Source organism: Ambystoma mexicanum, chromosome 1p (assembly GCF_040938575.1).
Source record: "Ambystoma mexicanum isolate Mex_15411 chromosome 1p, UKY_AmexF1_1, whole genome shotgun sequence".
Classification (NCBI taxonomy): Eukaryota; Metazoa; Chordata; class Amphibia; order Caudata; family Ambystomatidae; genus Ambystoma; species Ambystoma mexicanum.
The window spans coordinates 632,779,681-632,801,792 of record NC_090921.1 but is presented as its reverse complement, the minus strand read 5'-3'; the positions used below and the strand labels follow the sequence as shown (position 1 = coordinate 632,801,792).

The 22,112-nt window shown below is 49.5% G+C and overlaps 1 long non-coding RNA gene across 1 annotated transcript in view; it reads left to right on the top strand.

Moving 5' to 3' along the window:
- Window positions 1-1,131: 1,131 nt before the first annotated feature.
- The window catches only part of LOC138577759 (uncharacterized), a 61,995-nt gene continuing 41,014 nt past the window's right edge, over window positions 1,132-22,112 (top strand). Inside the window, exon 1 of the long non-coding RNA XR_011303980.1 lies at window positions 1,132-2,348. This is a non-coding gene — a long non-coding RNA (uncharacterized lncRNA). The remainder of the gene's footprint in view (window positions 2,349-22,112) is intronic.

Genomic DNA, 22,112 nt, shown 5'->3' with positions numbered 1-22,112 from the left:
AAGAATATAAGGTGAGATTGCTGTGAGGGCATTTCGGAGGTGATTAGTTGGGGAGGACTGTGGGGGTGCCATCACTGGAATCCACAAGTGGCTAAATCCATCTCTCCACTTGCAGGAGAATATTTATACGGGTTAAGCAGACAAGATTAGGAGGGCAGATCCAGTCAGTCATCGCTGCACTACGCATCACGTGGGTGGAGACCGCAGCTGCCCGGGTCCGACCGACGCCCCTGTGGGAGCCAGGTGAGCGTAACAGTATCTGGGCTATTATGTAGGACAGGGAGTTATAAAGCCACGAGAAGAGAAGTTAGCTGCTATTCAATGTCTCCAATTCCCTGTGAATGCCAAACAGGTTCGAGCTTTTCTCAGATTTGTCGCTTATTATAGAAGATTCATTCCACATTTTTCAACTATTGCAGCTCCTTTGACTAATCTTTTGAGGGCGATGGCTTCAACTAAGAAGGACTGGCGGAATCCAGAAACCGAGAGAGCTTTCAACTCTCTGAAAAATGCTCTCACAGATAAAGCAGTACTTCAGTGCCCAGATTATGCAGCACCATTTTACATACTGATGCCTCTGGGACTTGTCTGGGAGCGGTCTTGTACCAGAATCAGGGTGACAAGGAAAGGCCTGTTCTATTCATTAGCAGAAAACTTCTTCCTCATGAGATGCACTATGCCACTATAGAAAAAGAGTGTCTGGCCACCAAGTGGGCCATAGAGGCACTTAGATACTATTTATTGGGAAGAGAATTTACACTAGTAACGGATCATGCTCCGTTAGTGTGGCTTGCTCGAAATAAAGACACAAACCCAAGGGTCCTAGCATAGTTTCTTTCTCTTCAACCTTTCCCCTTCAAAACAATTCACCATCCAGGTCGATTGATGGCTCAGGCTGATTTTTTGACTTCTTTACACTCCCTTCCCGAACGTAAGGGCCCAGAAGGGGAGGTATGTGAGGAGTCCAGGGTGGAAAGCGTTTCGAACAATGGCAGGCTACTTAATAGTGAGGGCAGCTTGGATACATTAATACAGAATAGGGGAGTTGATTGACAGATCTTTCCACCAATAAACTGTAAACGGTAGAAATTAGGCCCTTTCCTCTAATACACTCTGTCTTGTTCTTGTTGCCAGGGAACGGAACAGGACGAGGACGAAATCGTCCGTTATCAGTGGACATATTGACAGCATCATGAAAACAAAGCTAAAATGGTTAAAACTCTGTGCTGTTGCGCGGATAAAAGTTGGTTATTTTGTTTGCTGTTCGTGTGAGAGAGAAGCCTGAAGTAAAGTGAGACAGCGGCCGTTCGAGCTGGGACAGGTCACGCTGGAAATACCTTCTCCGCGTCGTTGGGGCCGAGGCCGACAACTGAGAGGAAGTTTCACCTGCGAAAACGAAAATAGAGAGGCGTGGACAACAGTGACGAGCGAGAGGGTAACTTCATCAGCTGTTGCTTGCTGAAGCCGGAGATGTCGAATCAGATGCAACGTTAACACCCTCATAAGGAGGAGTCAACGAGAGGGGACACCAGCCCTTTGAAGCTACGCTGTCGAACGAAATCTTCACAGTGAGTTAAGGGAACAGATAAGAAACATAGCACACTTACAAATATAGCGTTCGAGTTATTAACGCTTGGGGAAACTGTTTGATAATAAAATCGGACGCAGCCTGTTATACGAGGTTTGGGATGCGGCCTTCAAACAATGCAACGTTCCATTGAGGTTAAAGAAACACGTATGCCGAGTTATAGAAACACGATCTAAACCCCAGAATCAATGTAAAAGACTGGCAGAGGTGAAAAGACGTATAGTGAAGCTGAACTTCAGAGTTTTTGAGCATTTTGTTTAAAGAGAGAAGAAGATCAAAGAACAAACTACCTAAAATAAAATAGAATAAGAGACAGATCAGAAAGAGGGGAAAGTGATAGTTTAAAAGAACTGAAACAGAACAAAGAAAGAGAGAACAGAAAGAGGCAAAGTGAGAAATTGAAGAAAGCAATTAAACAACTTACCTGAGCAAAGATGAGTCTCACTTCAAGTGGAAGAATCTTCAGAACTCACGTGTCCTTTTAAAAAAAAGATAGAACCAAAGAACATAGTTAATAAAAGTGTATACTGTTAAAAGTTTTACTACTGTGTCAGCGTTTTAACTTATCACAACCACTACTTATTGACAGGCACCATTGTTCTTCCAGAACACGTCAACGAGGATATCTACCAATTGGATACTAGACCCGATCAGAGGATTTTATATGTGTAGTAAATGTAAGGCCCGTAGATATGGTTTTAATGCTGTAACATTCATCCACGCATGCAGACAAAGATGACTATTAATAAACATCTGACAGGTGAGAGCATGCCATGTTTGCTATCTATATCATTAAGTGTAGCTGTAAGAAGTGTTACCGTACTAAGTATAAGGCCAAAATACGTATTCTGTAACATATACGTGCTATAGTCAACAAAGATCTGGTGCACACATTGGCACACTTTCAGGAAATACATAAAGGAGATTTGTCATCATTACAATATTATGTGATAGACAATATTGATATACATCCCAGAGGAGGTGACAAGGGAAAAACATTATGCCAAAAAGAGTTTTGATATATATTGGAATTTGATACCAACCAACATATCCAATGTAGATGAAGATATGTACATATTATTGGGGAGTGATAAATTATGTTCAGTATGTTCTTCTCAGAGAGACCAGCTTTGGTATGATTATGAGGCTTTGAAAAATTGGCAGATCCTAGATAGACTATGTTTTCAATTTGAAATCTTGCGCACATATTTTCACAATGGTATACCGGATTGTCTCTCTTCTTATGCTTAAGAACAGGATTTCAGATGGGGGGGCTACAGGTAGTTCCAGAAGTAGATGTCCATATTTTGAAATAATGGCATGCAGTTCATCATCTCTCTGGCATAGCTTTGTGACTCCAATAGGTATATACTGTATCAGAAGAGCATACAAGGAACAATGCTAACAGAATATTGATGTTTTATTTCATGACTTTTTGCCTTGGCACTATGCACTTTAAAATATCATTGCAATTGTAGCTTTGGAATAAGCTCTATAAGGGGCATGATGCATCAAGCACTTTAATTTCAAATGTCTGTATTAATTGATATGGACGTTGACTTTATTACTTTCTCAGACAGTATAACAAATTATCATATCCACTAGCTTCCTTAGGAGTTACTATTTTAACAAGAATGGTATATGAGTGAGCAAGCTTAGTTTAAGCTCTGATGCATATCATTGCTTGCTTAAGCACCAAGCACTGTAGCTGTATGCACTAGACAGTTTAAATTCTAATGCACACTCTGTGTGTGATGTAGTGCTGTACTCTTAATTGTATAAGCTATGATGCACTATGCACTTTATTGTTTGATATATGACATTTCAAAGGTCATGCTGTGAGTCTATGCACTATATTTTGAACTAAGCTACTTCATTTGTATTTACGAGAAAATGTGCAAATGTATCTTATGGATACTGTTTCCAGTACATGCACTGGGCCTTTTATGTGGACAGAACACTTTGCACAGGCAATTATGCCTGTATTAGGTAATATATACATTCAAACAGCAATGCTCTGGCAGTGCAAAAGTCCGTAAGCGCCAATGTTATCATGTGCACTAAGAGCTTTACAATACTGCAGTGATTCATTTGTCAAGTTTGTACATATAATATTTCTTTGTCATCTATGAATTGTGTACGGGGCGTAGCTTGGCAGCCATGCAGCAGGTCGCATCCCGGGTTGCTCCTGCTGATCCGTCATTGATCCTGGACTTTACATAGGCTATACCGAGTGCAGACACCAGCTGAGACTGCATAATCATTATGAAAGTGCTGGACATAACCAGGTGCTAATTTTATCATTGTGGAGGTGACAGCGATAATGTTTGAGCCAACCGGAGCTCCTGACCCAGACGGCCAACGCAGATGCAAGATGGTGGCGTTGTGAGAACAAAGGACTGTGAGCGAGTGAAGACGACACGGGATGCGGCCGCCATGAAGGACAACGAAGATTCAGGTTTGCCCAGCTGAGGATGTCACGAAGCTTGGTGTAAATAAAGCAGGACTGCAGAATGCAGCTGCTACTCCTGATCCACTTGTTGGCCAAGATCACCTCCGGCAAGGGTTTGAACGGCGTTACAGCATTTTTTTGAATGAAGATCACCAGGCACAGAAATCAAGTCGAGTTTGATGGGAGCTAGCATTGACTGTTTGATATTAGCTGAGCTTGCTCCAAGTTATTTGTTTGTTTGAGAAATATATGCATATATTTTGCCAGACTAGAGAAACATTTTTTTTTAAAGATGCCTGATGTAGGAAAAACTCACACATGCTGTGAAGATTTGTTTGTTGAGAAAAACCCCACAGAGTTAGAAAATGAAATAATGACTACGTATCTTAGTGAACTAAGACCAATACGGGGAGACTGAGGCATATGTTGGACGATGGGGAAATGGTCCCAAAGTCAGTACACCAGTCGGTGCAAAAGAATGAGGAGATAGGAGGTCACCCAGGAAAAGAATTTACATAGGGCAGACTCATATGTGATAGAAACCAGGTCACAAAAATGTTCCCTTGACAGCTCACTGGTTACAGATATTGCCTTGTCAGGGCAACAGAATGTTTCTATAGGGTTTGCATGTACACCAGAAATATACCCTATGTCACAGCCAGTACCCATTACTGTTGGTTCCTTTACAGATAAATGCCATTTCTTGCTGACATCACATTGTGGAGAGAACATATTGGGCTGGAATGTGTTGAGAGAATTGTATACAATGATGCATTGCAGCTCTGATGGTGTATACCTGACAGTGTCCTCGAAGAGAAATGTTTCTATCCAGTATTTAGCATTGCCTTCTGATTTGGTGAGGAAAGGTGAAATTGAGGAAATATATGACAGCAATTGTAAGAGCACAATTTTGCCAGTTTATCGAAAGGGTGACAATGTTTTGCCCTACCGTTTTGCAATTTATTTAGAGAACAAATTGACCATGATTTCTGCTCAAGGAGCATACCCTTCTGTGATTGATGCATTGACCTTTGCTAGAATACCACAAGGATACACAGAGAGTACTAGCATTTACAGTAGAGTGCATAGAGTACAGGTTGATAGATTACATTTGCCACAATACTGCACATTGTTACTAGTAGCAACAGACTGTTGTGAAGCATGCCAGAAGTGCACTACTAGCTTACTGAAGGATCTTGCAAATGCAAGTCACAAAGTTTCTTTGAATGAGTACCAATCTTGTCAACCTGAGGTCGCCTATATAAAGTACCTCTTGTTGAAGGAGGGTAGGAACATCATTGCTCCAGAGAGATTACATGTTGCATCACCATTGCCATGGGATGCTTACTGTCAGAACGCTTTTGTCACACTGAAATGCGCTCCAGTCTTGGGGATATCGAATCATTATGTCAAAACATGGGTTGTGTTTGTATATGTGAAAGATGGATGTCCATGGGGATATTTTTCCTTTACATTGGGTCCTGTTGGTTTTGTGCTAGCTGAATGTCTTAAAGCAATAACTACAGCAGTTGCATCATGCAAAGAAAGTAAAGCCATGGTGCCTCACTCAGTTGATGTTTTAGTTACAGAAACAACATGTCACATCAGCTCGAATTATGACACACCTTTGTCAGTTCCTGAACAAGTACACATAGAATTGGAATGGCCTGGCAGTGAGATACTAGCATTGCTGTCTCTGACAGAGACTAGAACAGGTTTCACCTTGTATGAAATTGTGAAGGGCAGTATAATGCAGTGTAATGAAGGAATTGCTTTGGCTTCGTCCTACTTGGCAACAATCTCTCGGATACTCTCACTGTCCTCGATCATCCTCTGGAAGGTTCCTTTACGGGCGCCATTTCTGGAAGAGTATGACGTTTGTGATGGCGACTATTGAGGCCAATAGAGGAGGTTGGCGTGATCAGTTGCCTGTGCCGTCAGGGTCTGACTGGGACAAGAAATAGGCCCAGACACCCCAAAAAAAGTGTCCCACCCCATGCCTCAAAAAAAGGGGCCCTCAAACCATCATCCGTGAATCGCGTCAATTCACAACTTGCTATCCCAAAAACTCACACCTGGATAAATTGCCCTTTGCAACTTTGAGACACTTTGTAATTTGTGCCCGAGACTATTGTGTGCCCCAGTTTGAACCTGGTCAAACCCTTTAATGATGGCTGCCCTTTTACAAACACCAGAGCTTCTGTCTGGGGCAGCAGGAAGTTCCATTTTCACATTAGAAAGAACGCCACCTCCATTCTATGACAAGACTGGAGGCGAGCATTATGCTTCATCTTCCTTTATTATACTTTTCAGCAGTTCAACAAAACACACATAAAACCTTTGAAAAGTGTCCAACAAACTTTTCTTGTTTTGAAACTACAACATCCATGAGGCCCTGTAGTCCAAGCCCTCTCAGCCAGTCACAACCCACTTCCTGTGCTTGGGCTCCTCCTCTTCTTTTACTACTCTTCAAGCAGATAAGTACCACAATTTTCCCTCTCCGTGTGTCTGTGTGAATGGATTAGAAGGGGGTGACTGAATTTTTAAGAAAGAAGGTCATTGAATGTTAAGAAAGAAGTCATTGTGTATATTGGAATGCGCGTCCGTATATGAGCAACATAAAATGTGAAGTTTTTCACGGTTAGGAAGGCGCGCGTACTACGGTACAATACAGTATTGTTTATATATTTTTTATAGCACACGCGTTGCGGTCGCAGGATTATACCTCACTGCGGAGGTTCAGCAGGTGAGTACATAGGTACAGTCCGCGAGGCCGGCGGCCCCGTGTCGCAATCTCGGCACCTCAGGGGTGCAGCCAGTCTCGCAGACTTTGCAGCAGAGTGCAGCTACTCGTGAGGACCGGCCCCCACCCTTGCGTGGGAGGAGCCGTGGCCCGCGATTTCAGAAGCGTGCCGAAGAATGTTGCGGGAGCCCCCACCCGCGGGTGGGCAGAGCTCCGCGCAGGAGACTAGCGAATAGCACTCCCGCGAGTAGGCCCCCACCCGCGGGTGGGAGGGGCTTAGTGCGAGTATTCCTTGCGCGCAGGATCCAAACGTCGTGCTTAGGCGACGGTATCCAGGTAGTACGGCAGCAGCCGAGTGACACGGGCAGCTCTCTGGAGCATTATTAAAAACTTGCAAGTCAACAGATCCAGCGATTATACGATCGCAGCGCTCGAAATTACCAGCTGAGGGATATCAGCTGTGAGGAAGGTGCGGCAGGCGAGTCCTGGGCACTTTTCACTGCTAAAACAGCAGGAAGACAGCGCAAAGAAGCGAGTTTTCTCGCAGCAGCCGGAAGGCAAAAAACATTTATGTTGGTGCAGCCACAGAGAAAAGAATTAAAAAAAATAATTTAAAAAAAAAAGAAAGAAAAAACTGTTAATCATTCATATTAAGATCAGAACATTTTAAGGGAGCAGTGGGCGTGCTAAGACACCTGTCGCAGGTATTTTGGGCACACAGCACAGCGGTAGGATGTCAGAATTCGAGTGAAGCGAGGAGGAGCAGTGTCAAGACCTCGCTGACAGTTTTAAGCATGTGCTGGGAACCTCCCTTATAGATGCAGTGGCGGAAGGGGTCAGGCCCCTACAGGAGAGACTGGAGATATTGGAGACTATGCTCTCCCAGCCCAGTCCAAGCACCAAGAACTTGAAGCGCACGCCCACGGAACCCTAGGAAAAAGGGAGCAAGGGGAGTAAAATAGCCCTCAAGAGGAAATCCTCTGATGACCCCCGGGGCTCTTTAGAAGGGGCAGAAGATAAGGCCCCGGAGGTGACAGACGCGTTTGCGAAGCTGAAAGAGGCTTATCTACAGCGTCAATCGGTGCCACACCTCATGACCCCCGCTCCATGGGAGGATAACGCTGGAGAAGACCCAGGCTCGGAAGAGGAGCCAGTAGATGATCAGACATCGCAGGGTGATGAAGAAGTCACAGACGACGACTGGGTGGCTCCCAGTGGGGGCAAGAGGGCGCGGAAGGAGAAACACCTTCTGGAAGCCCATGACGACATGTTTGACCCGGACAGCATCCGGAATCCAAGGTCCACAGAGTGGCAACCATCCCCCCGAGTAACTGAATATATGGCGTCAAGGTTACGCAATGCACTGGATAAGGATGTCAGGCAGCGCCTACGGGCAGAGTGTCCACGGCCGGACCTCCCAGGGAAGGTAGCGGAGCCCCCCGAACTCGACCCAAAGATACTAACTTTTGTTTCAAAAACAGCAAAGGATCCACGCAAAGGCATTGATAGATCCTGTAGAAGCTGCCAGGAGAAAGTGTTGGACCTAGCTGGACCACTAGCCAAGATCATGGACCTCGCTGAGAGGGCAAAGGATACCGGGGAGGAAGTGGACCCCGAAGCTCTTGCCGGCTGGGCGCAGAGAGCGGTCTGCCTCCTTGGAAATGCGAATTGTGCCATCGCGTCAGAGAGGAGAAGAGGCCTCCTTCTGAAAATAGACTCAAAATTTGGCATCATATGAAGCAGGAGAAGGAGCCCAGGGTCTATTGTTTGGAGAGACATTCGGGAAGGAGATGAGACACTTTGTCGGAACATATGCGTCACTAGAAAAAGCTCAGGCATCGATCTGAAAAATCTTCCCAAATAGAGTTTTTGGCGGGACCGGCCGCTTCAGGGGTCGTGCAGCCGGTCGCAATCATGGAGGACGAAGATCCCAAAACCCCAGAGCACAATACTGGGAGAACAATGGCCAAGACACCTTCTTCCCGTCCAGGGGGAGATTCCCGAGAGGACGCAGGTCCAGAGGAACAGGACGAGGACAAGGTTTTACACCAGGTGAGAGGGAGTCAGTATCCTCCCGTAGGGGGGAGGACGCGCATGTTTTTAGAGAATTGGCACGCGCATTCAAGAGATGCCTGGATATTGCAAACCGTCAGAGGTTTGCAGCTAGATTTTATAGAAGAGCCAAGACAGCGGGGCAGACCTCAGAATCAGAGGCTAGCGCAAGCGGAACAAGCATGCTTAGACAGCGAGCTAGCACAGTTAGTGCACAAGCAGGCAATAGAGAGATGCGAGTCGACCCCAAGGTTCGTGAGCAACATGTTCCTGGTACACAGGAAGGAGAAAGTACGCCCGGTTATAAATCTCAAAGAGCTGAACGGATGGATCGTATACCGACATTTCAAGATGGAGGGCACCCATCAGCTCAGAGACTTCCTGAGAGAGGGAGACTGGTTGACGCGCCTCGAATTGAAAGACGCTTACCTGACGATCCCAGTACTCATGGAGTATAGACAGTTTCTAGCTTTTTGCTGGCAAGGACGGTTTTGGCAATTCAGGACGATCAGAGAGAAAGGCGTCAGGATGATCATCTACTTAGACGATCTCTTACTCCTAGCAGAGGATCGAGCTGTGCTGGTATACCAGACAAAATGGGTGCAGGACCTTCTCGGATCACTGGGATTCCTAGTGAATACAGAGAAGTCCGATACTACGCCAGCGCAAAGGTTAGATTTCCTGGGTTTTGTGCTAGATACCAAGAAAGCAACATTGGAGCTTCCGCCTCGAAAGATAAGGGATATCAAGAGAGAGATCAGGGCATGCTTAGAGAAACGACAAGTATCACTCAGAACCTTGGCAAGGATAGTGGGTCTGCTCGCAGCATCTATCCAAGCCATATTTCCAGGTCCTTAGCACTACCGAGCGCTGCAGAGGTTGAAGATAAGGCACCTTCAACAGGGTCTGAAGTATCATCAGTCAGTGCCGCTGGACCCAGAGTCCATTACGGAGCTAGAGTGGTGGTTGAAGAATATGGATGCCTGGAATGGGCGAGCCATTTTCGGGGACAGACCGGACCTGATTATAGAATCAGACGCCAGCCGGAAGGGCTGGGATGCCAGATGTGGATCCTTACAGACTGGAGGCAGGTGGAGCGAAGAGGAACTTCGCCTCCACATCAATTGCCTGTAGCTACTGGCAGGATCGTTTGCGATCAAGGCATTCACGAGAGAAATAGTGAAATCTTGTGTCCTGCTGAAGATGGACAACATATCGGCAGTACGCTATATCAACCACCTAGGCGGTACAATGTCCAAAATGCTAGCGGAGCTAGCGAAAGACTTATGGCACTTCTGCCTACGATCAGAAACGTCAGTGACAGCAGAGTATCTCCCAGGTACATTGAACGTAGTAGCGGATTGGAACTCGCGTTATTTGACAGACTCCAGCGACTGGAGACTGGATCCAGCAGTGTTTCAGAAGCTGAACACGAGATGGGGCCCTTTGCAGACGGACCTGTTTGCTTCCCGGCTCAACGCTCAGACGAGAGTTTACTTCAGCTGGAGACTAGACCCAGGAGCTCAGGGTACCGATGCCTTCCTGCAAGAGTGGACCGGAGGCCCTCATTACGCTTTTCCTCCCTTCGTAATGCTGAGCAGAGTTCTAGCGCAATGTCGGAGGGAGAAAGTGGAGCTGGTGGTGGTAGTGCCCTTGTGGAAAACTCAGGTATGGTTTCCAACACTAATGGAGTTAGTGACGGACATACCCAAGATCCTCCCCGAAGGGGAGCAACTGCTCACGGACCCAGCTGGGTCATTTCATCCTCTGAGAGTGAGAGGGATACTCCCGCTAGCCACGTGCAGGATATCAGGAGATGCTGGGCACTGCCAGGAATTTCATCGCAAGCTGCAGAGCTTATCGCTGAATCTTGGGCTCCATCCACAAGGAGGAGCTATGACGCAGCTTGGGCCAAATGGACAAGCTGGTGTAAGAACAGAAGTGTTCATCCCATTTCAGCTCCTGTAGTGGAAATACTGAATTTCTTAGCAAACTTGTTGCAAAACGGTAGAGCTTTTCGCACTATAGGGGTATATAGATCGGCGATTTCTGCAGGTCATATGCCAATAGAGGGAGCCCCGGCAGGTGAACACCCGGCAATAGTAAGGCTCATCAGAGGTGCAAAATTTAGAGTACCACCAGAGCCCAGGTATAGGTCAACGTGGGACGTGGCAGTAGTATTACGACTCCTATCAGATTGGCCAACAGATAAGTATCTCTCCCTCAAGCAACTATCGGGTAAACTAGCTATGCTATTATGTCTGGTCTCCTGCAAGCGAGTGTCAGAGGTGAAGGCACTGGAGATTACCAGAAGGTCTTTCGGTCCGGAAGGAGTGACTTTCTCAATAGTCAAGAGGACCAAGACAGGGACCACTACGGTTCATTATCCCTACTTCCCGAGTAATGCAAAATGGTGCGTTGCACGTTGCATTAAGGAATACGACAACAGGACGGCAGAATTTAGGGCGGTAGGTACCACACAGCTCCTAATAGCACGGAGGAAGCCTTTTCACGCAGTGGCGACAGCAACCATAGCAAGATGGGTCAAAGAGATTATGCAAGTAGCAGGTGTGGATGTGAGCATGTATGGAGCTCATTCAGTGAGAGGAGCTATGGCCTCGAGAGCCGTGAGAGCAGGAGTGTCTTTAAGTGAGATAATGTTAGCAGCAGATTGGTCGTGTGAGCGCACGTTTAAAGAGTTTTATTTTAAACCAGCAGAGAGTTTAGCAGGTACGGTGTTGGGGAGCTTTGAACAAGCATAATGCTCGCCTCCAGTCTTGTCATAAAATGAAGATTACCCCTGCTAGCTGCGCAGGGAGTATTAATTCTATTAAAGACTAAAGAGGCCAGCATTAAATTCCCACCCGAGTATTGTACGGTCTATATATATTTGCATTGTTTTACGATAGTAAGTACACTACATAGTCTCCACCCTAAAATCTCCTATTATATTGCCTCTTAGGGTAAGACCAGAAGAATAACTGAAGACAGAAAAGGATACAGGAGGTCGGAGATTCGCCGTCAGTTGAGTTCTTAAGTTGAGGAAGACTTTGCATCGTTGGCAAGGATCAAGTTATGGAAGTTATGAGAGTTTCAGAGCAAGTAAAAGCAGAGGAGGAGCCCAAGCACAGGAAGTGGGTTGTGACTGGCTGAGAGGGCTTGGACTACAGGGACTCATGGATGTTGTAGTTTGAAAACGAGAAAAGTTTGTTGGGCACTTTTCAAAGGTTTTATGTGTGTTTTGTTGAACTGCTGAAGAGTATAATAAAGGAAGATGAAGCATAATGCTCGCCTCCTTAGTCTTTAATAGAATTAATACTCCCTGCGCAGCTAGCAGGGGTAATCTTCATTCTGTGGGCAGGCTGATTCACAAAAGTGAATTTGCCATTGCAACATGGTTTAGTGTGGGAAGATTCGCTTTTCTGAATCTTCCCACCTCTCCAATGTGGAGCCTAAGAGCTGACCATCAGCAACCTACCGGAAACTCACCTGGCTTCCCAGATACTGCCATGCATGGATCTTTTTGCTGAACGCACATGGCGATTAAACACTCGCCATAAAATAAAAACGCATTGTACCAATCGCAAACCCTGCAGCGTGGCACCACGCTGGAGGGCCCAAGTTCCGTCACAATAGCAGAGATCCCACCCGGCACCGACAATGTTCCATCCCCCGCCCTGCTGTGAAAATGTGCCCTGCACATGTGAAGATGCCCCACCCCCCCTTACCCCACCCAAAGGCTGGGAAACGTCATTAGCATTGCCTTAGGAATTTATCAAAACTACAATGGATGCATATTATTACCACCATCTCAACCCCCAATAAGGATATTAAATAATTCGAAACTGCTATGCCACGAAGCATGCAACCCGTGACCGGACTGCATAATGCACGGCTAATTACCCGCAAGCACTATTAAAAACCTTCCTGTGCCTTCACATCTGCCAATTAAGATAACTTGTGTGATTACAGAAATGGCCCGGCCACGAAAGCAAGAAATATACTATCTGGCAAAGTGGGGCTTAAGCAAGGCACAAGATCACACCATGTCTAGGAAGCAGGGAGGCTCGCTGACCTCCAAAATCAGCAATACAGCCACTAAAACAGATTTCCGCAATCATCCCCTCTCCCGCTGCAGAGCCTGTCTTTTCCAATCACTTCACCTTAACCTGGACACAACCTTGAAACGGAAAGACTCCCCTGGCCCCTCCCTGCAGATCGCCTGCCTTCCCAGGCCTGAGGCCCGGCTCTAATGTTTCTCCAGCCTGTTTCGCGTGGAAAGCTGTCTAGCAAGCGAATGTGCCAGCCTCTGATCACCCAGGGAAGCTGCCCTTTAATCGATTACAATGCCTGACCACTGCATACTGAGAGGATAATGCTGTCGCTGTGTGTATTTACACCTGGAGGGGAAGGGTGTCTCGCAGTCTTTCCCCACTTCGGGCGATGTTTGATGTACATTATATCAGCCACAAAAGAGTTTTAAGTTAATAGTGGCCCGTCGGAAAAGCTGGTGGTCTCTGTCTAATCACTGTAAACACTTTCCTGTACGTTATATTTTTGAACAATGGCCTTCGCTTAATGCTGCTTTTAAGCAAATATATTATATTATTAATTTTATCAACCAAGCACGTTCTACACATATTTCCCTTACGTCAGGACTAGTGGTGTTTAAATACATATTTCCACGGAGATGATACAGAACGGCAACATCTACCCTCAATACTGTTCTGTTTTCCACTTTAAAATACCTTTCGCAGGGATTTGGGGCAATTGTTTCAGGTACGTTTATGTTTAAAATACATCAATTCCATTCCTGTTTACTGTTCTACCAAGCTGCAAACATTCAACACCCCCCCACCACCCATTTCCCGACATAATCCGTGCCTCCAATATTTACCCACCCAACGCTGGTGACCTCGCGGAATCAGATTTCCACTATTCTGTGAGGGGGAGCAGGCTGGATTCTTCTGTGCCATTGCCAAAGGCGTGTGGCTTGTGCCACTGTGTTGCAACCTCATCAGCCCACCCAGACATCCTCTCTACCCCCCATCCCCAGCCCCCAGCCCAGAACATTAGTGCACATGGAGCCTGCCTGGAGGGAAGGAAGAAGCTATTTGCAACTTGTTGCAAATGCGCAATGGCCCGCCCTTGCTGGCCCGAGACTCATGTTGTTACTAAATGTGGCGCTGCCACGGGACGCGCACGCGGTGGCGTGACGTTGCACGCCGCCGCGTGCTGTATAAATAAACAGGGCGTTCCTGGCCGTGGCAGAGCAACTGGGAAGCCCGAACTGTAAGGACGTGTTTCGTGTGTGGTCCTTACAGGGTGGGGGCTTACGGGACCGCATGGGGGCCAGAACACACCCCCAACAGTGGCGACGAGTGGATGCGGATGCCCGGGCCCGGCGGTGAAAGAATTCCGTAATTTTTCTCGCTGAAACTGAACAAACTGACATTTCGTTTCATGCCGTGGCTGCGGATCGCACACGCGGCTGGCGGCCATTTTGTCAGCAGGGCCGTGGAACTTCACCAAGCTCCGGTTTGGATGGTGAAGGTGATCCAGGTCTAATTTTTGGACATACTGCTTGCAGGCAGTCAAACCTGCACGCCAATGCCTGTTTTTTGGATTTTCCTCCAGATTTGGGCCTCCTACGTAGAGTGAAAGCAAGGAGAAGGGCTAAAATGGCTGGGCCTGTTTAGCCCAGTTCTTTTTCTTCGCTTAATTTGTGGAACTCCTACACCCCTGGGTGTTTGCTGCAGTGAAGGAGCACGGTGCTTCTTCATCCCTTTCATCATCAGGCTGCTGTGGCCTCTTCTTCGCCCTCTTCATCAGGGTGCTTCTTCAGTTCTGGTGGCAGTTTTAGGAGTGCTGAGGACAAGATTACACCATCCCCTCCCCAGGTTGGACTGTTACTTTGCCTGTGGGGGGTGTCCAGACTGTGAGGTGGTGGTGGGTGATTGAGTTGCGTCCCCCAGATTCCAAAGTGGGGGTGCCTGTGCGCTCAAACCCATGAGTGACTCTGGCGGTCAAGGCAGTGGGACCCCTGCAGCCGCACAGCTTCCCCAGGACAGTGGTCAGGCGGCAGCTCAACAGCAGGTCCTTCAGGCTCAGGTGATTCCAGTGCAACACCCAGTGGTGGCTCCACAGCTACCCCCTCAAGTCCAAGTAGGTGGTCAAGCTCCTGCGCCTCAGGGGCCACCGGTGGTACAGCCAGTTGCTCAGCAAGGACTTCCTATCATGGCCCAAGCACGTACCCATGCAGCCCTGCAGCCCATCCCAGAATTTGACGCATCGGGCCCACCATCAAGCATGGGGCCCATGTGGAAGAGGTGGGTTGGGCGCCTCGATATGTACTTCAGGGCCGCCCAGGTCACGGATGATGACAGCAGGGCGGCAACTATGCTGTACTCCGCGGGGCCTTCGGTCCAGGAGATTTTTGAATCGCTTCCTGCAGGGGATGGCTCTTACGACGCGGCCAAGGTGGCACTCCTGGCCCATTTTCTGCCCCTTGCCAACGTGTTCTATGAAAGATTTGTTATGCTATCGGCCAAGCAAAAGGAGGATGAAACACTGGACACCTTCTATGGTCGCCTACGTCGCCTCTCCCTGGGCTGTGCATGGGGAGACGCAGAGGACATGATGCGCACGATGCTAATTCAGGCGTGCTCCTCGGGCAAACTCAGGAGGCAGGTACTTAGACAGCCGGGTATCACTCTACCCCGCATCCTGGAACTAGGCCGGTGCCATGAGGTGGCGGAGGCTCGGGCAACCAAGATGGAGGCGGGGTCACGCTCAATAAAGTCGGAGGAGGTGTATGCCATGTGGCGTGGTGGCAGAGGAGTGAGACGGCCTGGTGTGGGACCCCGTGACAGAGCGGAGAGAGCGGGGGAATCGTGCCAGAAGTGCGGGTATGACCTCCCCCACCCGACGGAGTGTCCGGCGGCTGGAAGGACATGTGTAAGGTGCGGCCTACGTGACCATTTTTCGAGAGTGTGCAAGGCAGCCCTGCCCGTGATGGTGCCGAGAGGCCCGGCTCGGACGTGGGTCCCGCGCCAAAACCGCCCACCAAATGTGGCCCAGGTGGACCAGGGCGGGGAGGATGCCCAGGTGGACGAGTCTGAGGAGGAAGAGGAAGAAAACATTTTCTTTGTTTCCAGCGTGGAGATCCTGAAGGGGAAGAACAGGAGGCAACCGAGGTGTGTGGTGGAGGTCAATCACTCGCCGGTCCCGGTGCTGGTGGACACGGGTGCCTCTGTCAATGTGATGTCCCGGGGGCACTATGATGCTCTCGACTCGCCCCCCAAAGCTACTCACGGCGAGGGCCCGCATATTTGCGTTCGGAGGATTGGAACCAATACCGCTGGACGGTGCCTTCGTGGCGAAGGTGGAGCATGAGGGCTCGCAGATCAAAGCCCGGTTCTATGTGACGCCCGTAAGCAACAACACTCTGCTGAGCTGTGCCGCCGCCGAGGCTCTTGGAATTGTCACTTTCGCATACTCAGTATACCTCGAGGACATCAATGATCTGCTCGACAAGTATGCCGCCCTCTTCAATGGCATTGGAAGGTTGGCCGGTGACCTGGTGAGGTTGCAGCCTATCGCCCTGAAACACTGCAGGGTACCGTTTCATTTGAGGGAGCAGGTTGATAAGGAGCTGGACAACCTGGTGAATCTCGACATCATTGAGAAGGTGGAGGGCCCGACCCCCTGGGTGTCCCCGATTGTTGTGGCTAGGAAGCCCAAACAACCTGACTCTGTCCGGATCTGTGTAGATATGAGACTGCCCAACAAGGCCATCAAGAGGGAGCGGCATCTCACCCCCACTATCGATGACATTATTGCAGAAGTACAAGGGGCTCGGTTCTTTTCCAAACTAGACCTCCGAGCGGGCTATCATCAGGTCGTCCTCCATCCCGAGTCCAGATATATCACCACATTCACCACTCGCCGAGGACTATACCGGTATAACAGACTGAGCTTCGGGGTGTCATCGGCTGCAGTGGTCTTTCAGAACATTATTCAGGGCGCCCTCGCAGATCTGGAGGGTGTCCTAAACATCAGCGATGACATTTTGGTGTTCGCAAGGACTGAGGTGGACCATCTGAGAAAGCTGGGGAAGACCTTTGAGAGACTGCAATCGCTAGGCCTCACCCTTCACAGGGACAAATGTGAGTTCCTGCGCCCTTTCATCGAGTTCTTTGGTTTTGTCTTCAAGGAGGGGGGGTGTCGCCAGACCTGAGGAAAGTCTAGGATATCAAGAAGGCACAGCCCCCGGGTCGGTGTCTGACGTGAGGAGCTTCCTCGGCATGGTAACCTACTGTGGGCGTTTCATCCAAAATCTCCCCTCTAGGTCTGAACCAATCGGGGCTCTGACGAAGAAGGAGTCAGCCTGGCACTGGGGCCCGCTCGAGCAAGCGGCCTTTGAAGATATCAAGAGCGCCCTGACAGCTGAGGACACCATGGCGTTCTTCGACCCGGCGCTGACGTCAGAGATCGTTGTGGACACCAGTCCATTTGGCCTGGGTGCCGTGCTAACCCAGGTGGATCGGGACGGGAGTATCCGGCCAGTGGCATATGCCAGCAAAGCGCTCTCCAAAACTGAACAAAGATACTCACAGATTGAGCGTGAGGCGCTGGCGGTCCTCTGGGGCTGCATGCATTTTCGGCTCTATGTCTTGGGGCGTCCAGTGACGGTGGTGACGGACCACAAGCTGCTGCTTCCCATTCTGGCAGGGTCATCCTCAAAACCACCGGCCAGAATCGAGAGGTGGATGCTCGCTCTCCTCGAGTACGGGGTCACCCTGGTGTATCGGCCGGGGGCCAATAATGCGGCGGAATATCTCTCCAGACATCCGGGAGTGCGTGGGGGAGATGAGTACGACACCTGTGCGGAGGAGGCCGATGATCACGTCCCAATGGTGGTGGAGGCGGCCACGCCGAACGCAATGCCCCTGTTGGAACGATCCTAAAGCACTCCATGCAACAGGGCTCCTGGAAGTCTGTCCTGGAAGCGTTGGCGGGGCGGATCCAGGAGGCCAAGACCGGACTTGAGCAACTATGGAAGGTCAAGGAGGAATTGTCCTTCTCAGCGTCGGGCCTGCTGCTCCGAGGTGACCGGATAGTGGTCCCCCAGTCCAAGGTAAAGGACGTGATCACCTTGGCCCACCATGGACACCAGGGCACTGCAAAGACCAAGGCCAGGCTGCGGCTGAAGGTCTGGTTTCCCGAGCTGGAGCGGAGAGTCGATGACTTTGTGGCGGCCTGTGTATGGTGCCAGGCGGCGTCTCCTCTGCAGCGAGAGCCGGCCATCGAAGCAATGCCCCGAGGCACGCGACCCTGGGAGGTTGTCCATGCAGACTTTGGGTCAACGTCCATAGGCACCCATTTCCTTGTAATCGTCGATGAATATTCACGGTATCCGGAGGTGGAGTTTGTCGAGTCGGTGGCCTTCGAGCATGTGGTCGTGGCTGTGGAGAAAGTGTTCGCGGCCCATGGGTTCCCCCACACCCTGTGCTCGGACAACGGATCACCATTCCAGAGTGAGCGGTTCTCTGAACTCATGGAGAGCTGCGGGGTCCAGCATAGGAAGGTGTCTCCGTTGTGGCCCAGGGCAAATGGAGATGCTGAAAGACTGATGCGGACGCTGAACAAGACATTCAGGATCGCCCAGGGACAAGCCACTCCAACGAGCCCTATACTAGTTCCTGTGGGTGTACCGCACCACCCCACATGCATCCACGGGGGTGGCTCCAGCTGAGGCCCTGTTCAAGCGCTGCCCCAGGGGTCTACTACCCGAGGTCGGGGAGAAGGAGCCCGGGGTGATTGACAATCAACAGGTCGAGGTAAACTGGCGGGTGAGGATTCAACAGAACAACCTGCGAAGGGGTCTCCACCACCAGCGCCTCGAGCCGGGGGACGAAGTCCTCATCCGTAATCGACACCCCCATGGAAAGCTCTCGCTCCCCTATGAGCCGGAACCATTGGATGTTGTGGCTGTAAAGGGGTCCATGGTGACGGCCTCTGATGGAAGATCTGCCGTCACCCGGAATGTCAGCTTCTTCAAGAAACTGGGTGATCCAAGAACTGAACCGCAGCGGGAGCCGAACTTAGTGGAAATACCGGAAGACGGAGGAGTTTCCTCCAGCACACCTGGGTCCCCTGTCCCGGGGACGTCTGCAGAAGGACTTCCCGTGCCAGAGGTAAGCGGGAGGTACCCCCAGAGGGCTGGGCGAGGGAAACCCACTTACCTCAGTGAATACGTGCTGGGACAGTTGGTTGGTCAACCTGAATGAAGGGATCCGGGTGGCTGACATTAAAGGGGTGTTAGGCAAGCGTGGCGTGAAATGTATTAGTTAATTGTTTTAGTGGTTTGCAGTGTATATTAAAAGCATTTGTGTGTCCTCCCGAAAAAGGAGGAGTGTGGCGCTGCCCCGTGACGGGACGCGCACACGGCGGCGTGACGTTGCACGCCGCCGAGTGCTGTATAAATAAACGGGGCGTTCCCAGCCGCGCCAGAGCGTCTGGGAAGCCCGAACTGTAAGGACGTGTGTCGTGTGTGGTCCTTAAGGGTGGGGGCTTACGGGACCGCATGGGGGCCAGGACACACCCCCAAAACTAAATAGTAACATTGCGGGCGCCATGGTGTCGCAGCAGTTGGCTCGCCTGCAGGCTGCAGCAGGCGCTCTGAGCACGGTGTAAATCAATGTAACTTACATTACTTAAAGTAACGTGAGTTACATTAAACCCTTACAAAACCGGCCCAGACGTGGGCTTCAGGAACCGTCCCCCGGGGCCTCGCCCACCTCAAATTATTTGGCCGGTCCGAATGGCCAACGGGCCAATCTGGCCCAGCGCCCCATACAGAGGATGGCCGCCCCCCAAACGTGGACTGGGGCTACTGCCTATGGCTGCAGGACGGCGCTCCAGGCCGACCTATGTGCTGCTGTGTGTCGGTCCACGGTAAGGAGGACGTGTTTTGGGCAGGGGTCCAGTAACAGCGTTGCAAAATTATGGGCTTGAGTACGAGAAGGAATCTGCCCATCACATGGTAACATTCTATGTTGTTGCTGGAGCACACACAATTACCATAAAAAAGCATAGCAGGAGCGGACCGCAGTGGAAGCGAGCTCCAGCCGTTGTGAGGTGTGGACCAGAAAGGGGGCTGGCCCTGGGTGCTACAATAAAGCGGACTCCGGTCACTGCGAAAAGGCGGACCAGAAAGGGAGCTGGCCCTGGACACTGTGAGAAGGTGGACCACAGTGGGAACAAGCCCAGGAGAACAAGCCCGGGAGGTACATCGGAAGCACAGGCGGACAGCAAGATGGCAGGTTGGCCTTGACTGAAGCGAGGAGGTGGACCAGAATAGAGGCTGGTCTATTGAGCACAGTAAGCTGGGAGAGGCCCATGGAGGAAAGCCTTGGACAATATATCTGACAAATAGGAGCGTACTGTGCGCAACAGCTAGGACTTCAAGATAATAATCAATGCAATGGGAATTGCACGCTGACGCAACTAGAACATCAATATAAGCGAATACACATGAGGAAGCTCACAATGTTGAGCAAACACAATAGCAATGCAATTACCAGCACATTATGCCAATAGCGGGGTTGCAACTCCAATAACCAGACGAAAGAACAGGTCCTAAGCCCAGCAAGAGGCTGCAGCTCTATCAGTAGCTAAGAGTGCAGGCGTAGCTGACAAAAAAATTGAAAAAAAAGTGCCTGAGCAAAATGGAATCGGCAAAATGTGTGACAGTATAACTCAGCTTAGGCTATCCCGCACACAGAGACAAGCAACCATAGGACCAGCTGATGCACGCAGTGAAATCCGTGCACGGGGGCTGTGGAAGTGGCCAGAACATTAAATATAAACGAGACATACTCCTACAACATTGAACATGCACACTGCACATCTATAGAGGCCTGGTGCAGGACATACTTGATATCAATGTACTTTTAGAGTCACCAGGAGTTGAGCCCATTAACAAAGGACTGAATGGACCAAAAGAGCCTGGAGAAAAACTCTGGTGAAGAGCAATAGCCTCTGCTGGCTGCCTGCTAAGCCACAGCGAAACGGAGCAGTACGGTTTGATCCCACCTAATAAGATCTAGGTCCCTTCAGCGGAAGCAAAGGGCAGGCTGGTGGTTAGTTACAGAAAACTGCAGTCAGCATACTGCTACAACAAGTGCGTAACCTGGAAGACAGAGCTGAGGATGCGCAAGTCAGAGCAAGGCGTAATAATTTAAGAACCATTGGACTTGCGGAAGGAGAAGGAATGGACCCGACTATGTAGAGACCCTGCTGCTGCATGAAATTGGTCCAGGGGCCTCACTAATGGCTGCACAATTGAAAGGGCGCATAGATCATTGATGAGGAGACCACCACCAGGAGTCCCGCCATGGCCAATAATAGCTTGGATACTGAACTACCGAGATAGGGAAAAGATCCTGGAATATTTCCACAAAGGAGGGACAATCCAACGAGTGCCTGCCCCAATAAAGGCATATTCGGACAATACCGTACAGGTGCAGAATCAGCAGATGAACTTCATAGCAGTGAAAAAAAGGCTACGTGGGGCTAATCTGAAGTACATGTTGTTATACCCGGCTAGACTGAAAGTGATTCACAAAGGGTGAGCAAATTTCTTCGATAACCTAGAAGACAAGAGTGAGGGGATGGACACGCAGAATTTGCCGACTGGAGCAGAAGCTGGTCCGAGTGGGGCAGAGTAGACACACTTCAGATACCAAGCCCGCAGCCAGGCAGAAAAGGGCTAAATGTACATGACACTGTGACAGTAAGACCCACATGATGGAAGCCTCAGGATGCAGGAGTCAACAACGTGGTGCTCCTTTAAGATCACACCACGCAGGAGCGTCGTACACCTAAGAGTGGATTTGTTTGTTCATACACGGACAGTTCCGTATCTGCCTACGGCGCTGATGCACCGTGATGAGACTCTGGAACGAGGGTGAGAAGTGAGGAGGCTTGAGAACAAGGAATTGAGTAGGGCAATTGTTGGGGTTTGGGGGTTATGGGAGTTGGGGTAGTTAGTTGGGAGTTAGCCTATGTGTACACACTGTATATGATGTATTTGAACACAGTACCGTTCAAACATAGTAGAGCTGTTAAAGGTCTCAACAGTTATGTTAAGCGTAATAGAATTATGACTTACCTAAGACGTCAGAAAATGGACATTGCGCTTCTGCAAGAAATTCACCTTACAAAAGGAGAAACAGAGTACACTTGCCAAAAAATGGCAAGGTACGACGCTG